Genomic DNA, 2,557 nt, shown 5'->3' with positions numbered 1-2,557 from the left:
GAGAGAGAGAGTAGATTAGATTAGTACATTCACGTGACATGTATTTTTTTTCTCTCAGTAATTACAAAATCCACTTCAGCCAATCTCAAGTAACATTCTTACCTCCACCACCACCACCACCACCACCACCACCACCACCACCACCGCAGCTACTCAAACGTGTCTTTCTGTACCTTACCGTGTGTGGACGGTCCCTCACGTGCCCCTCTCACGCCTCTATTCGGAAACGCCTTCCCTTCTCACAAAAAAATGTCCAAGGCCACACAGACAAGTAGCAGGGTTTTCAAGGAAGTTTCTCCTTTTGAAAAAGTAGAAGTCTTGCCAGTCTATCACCAGAACCATAAAGATACTCTAAAAAGCACAAATATCTTGAATTAGAGCCTTTGAAAAGCAGCGATGGTAAAAGAGCAAAACCTTTCAGAATGTTGGCTTAACGCTCGTATTCTCAAACACTTCTGTGCTTCACCTCCACTTTTTCAAGACTTTATCTCAATTGACACGAGTTTTTAAAGGTGTTTTTAAGGTTCTAGACGCAGATTGACAAGATTTCTACATTATACACTGCAGAAACATTCCTGAAAACCCCGCTAGCCGTCTCTGTGGCCTTGGAAATAGCCGTGGTGAAAGAGCACAGTGTTTCTGAATACGGACCTTACTCTCTCACCGTCGCGCGCCCTTTATCCCCTGAGACAATAACAGCCTCATGTCTACACTCGCAGGAAGCCACCACAAGGAAGAGGAAAGGCGGAAGGAGTGCTCAAGACATCATAGCCCATCCGTATCCGTATCCGTATCCTTTTAGCTTCTTCACGATTCTGCGGGGACTCTAGAGCTTCCTATCAATCTGTCCACTGTCGCTTCGCCTGTTATCACCCCTCTCTCTTGCTTATCTTCCAATTTCATCTCTCTCTCTCTCTCTTTTTTTTATATATCATTAACTCTGTCCTTCGCTACTTTTCCTCCTCCTCCTCCTCCTCCTCCTCCTCCTGCTATGGCCCCCTGCTGGTCTGTCTCGTATTGACTCTTAAGTACATATTTACGTAACACTCTCTCTCTCTCTCTCTCTCTCTCTCTCTCTCTCTCTCTCTCTCTCTCTCTCTCTCTCTCTCTCTCTCTCTCTCTCTCTCACACACACACACACACACGCTTGCAGGGATATGTACATACAGTAACTTCTTTCCTTTTCTCCGTTGTCCTCCTCCTCCTCCTCCTCCTCCTCCTCTTATAGTAAACTCAAGATCATTGTCTTTCCATTCTTTCAAGTGTTCCCTACCACTCCTGAGGACACTTGTAAGGAGAGGAATGAATGTTACTTCCTCTCTCTCTCTCTCTCTCTCTCTCTCTCTCTCTCTCTCTCTCTCTCTCTCTCTCTCTCTATGACTCAAGCTCTTAACTCTTCATATTACAAAGTCGCTCTTATATTACGTATTACGGAAGCTTACGTTTATGAAAGATATTTATGTATTTGCTGATCTGTCGGTCTGTTTGTCAATGTGTTTATCTATCTATTTTTCTGTATTTCTGTCTAATCATCAATGCATCGATCTATCTGTCTATGCCTGTGTTGGTCTGTCTTTCCGTTTGTCTGTTTGTTCATCTCTCCATTCCTCCAGTTGCCTGTCAGTTCCAAGGAGTAAATAATTCCCGTATTCAGAAACACCTTCCCCTTTCACTACAAGTTTCCAAGGCTATAGAGACAAATCGCCGGGCTTTTAAGACAGTTTTTCCTTTTAATAAACTAGAAATCTTGCTAATATGCCACCAGAACCATGAAAATACTCTTGAAACACGAGTACCTTCAACTGGAGCCTTTGGAAAGCAGTGATAGTGAGAGCAAAGCCTTTCAGAATACTGGCCTGTAGGTTAAGGAAATGACAGCCACTCCTCACAATCATTAGCAAAGAGCAGCAGCCAATTACACGTGAAAGTCGAGTTAACAAAGTCTGGGTAGCACAGCGCAAGTAACAAACACTCTCCCTCCATCCGCCACGCGCGCTCTGCCAAGGCTTACCAGTTAACTAATTGGCGACATCAGTCAGGCGTGCACCTCGCTGGAAGTTTGTTGTTAACAGTCCACGGCGACGGTGATTTTTGGGACAGGTAATTGTGTTCCCTTAGCTGCAGGTGTGAGGCGGCCCATGCACCTCCGCTGGCTTAACGCAATTCACGGAAAGAGGGAGTTTGGCTATGTGTCTGTGTGTGTGTGTGTGTGTGTGTGTGTGTGTGTGTGTGTGTGTGTGTGTGTGTGTGTTGTTTGGTTAAGGGAAGGGAGGAAAAGAGACTTGGAAGTTTGAAAGGCAAAAAAGAAGAGGAGGAGGAGGAGGAGGAGGAGGAGAAGAAATTTTGTATGTTTGTTTGAGTGTATGTGTGTGTGTGTGTGTGTGTGTGTGTGTGTGTGTCCCGATGGCAAGATATTCGCAGCGTAGTCCTCCTCCTCCTCTTCCTTCTCTCTTCCCTTCTCCTCCTTCATGGACTGCAAGGAATGAGGGCAGGCGGAAAGGAAGGAAGGCGCGCCGTTAGCATACGTCACCCGCGGCACTATTGAACTTCGCGTCTG

The sequence above is a fragment of the Portunus trituberculatus genome, chromosome 50, assembly GCF_017591435.1.
Source record: "Portunus trituberculatus isolate SZX2019 chromosome 50, ASM1759143v1, whole genome shotgun sequence".
Taxonomy (NCBI): Eukaryota; Metazoa; Arthropoda; class Malacostraca; order Decapoda; family Portunidae; genus Portunus; species Portunus trituberculatus.
The sequence above is the reverse complement of the archived record's forward strand: the minus strand, read 5'-3'. Positions refer to the sequence as shown.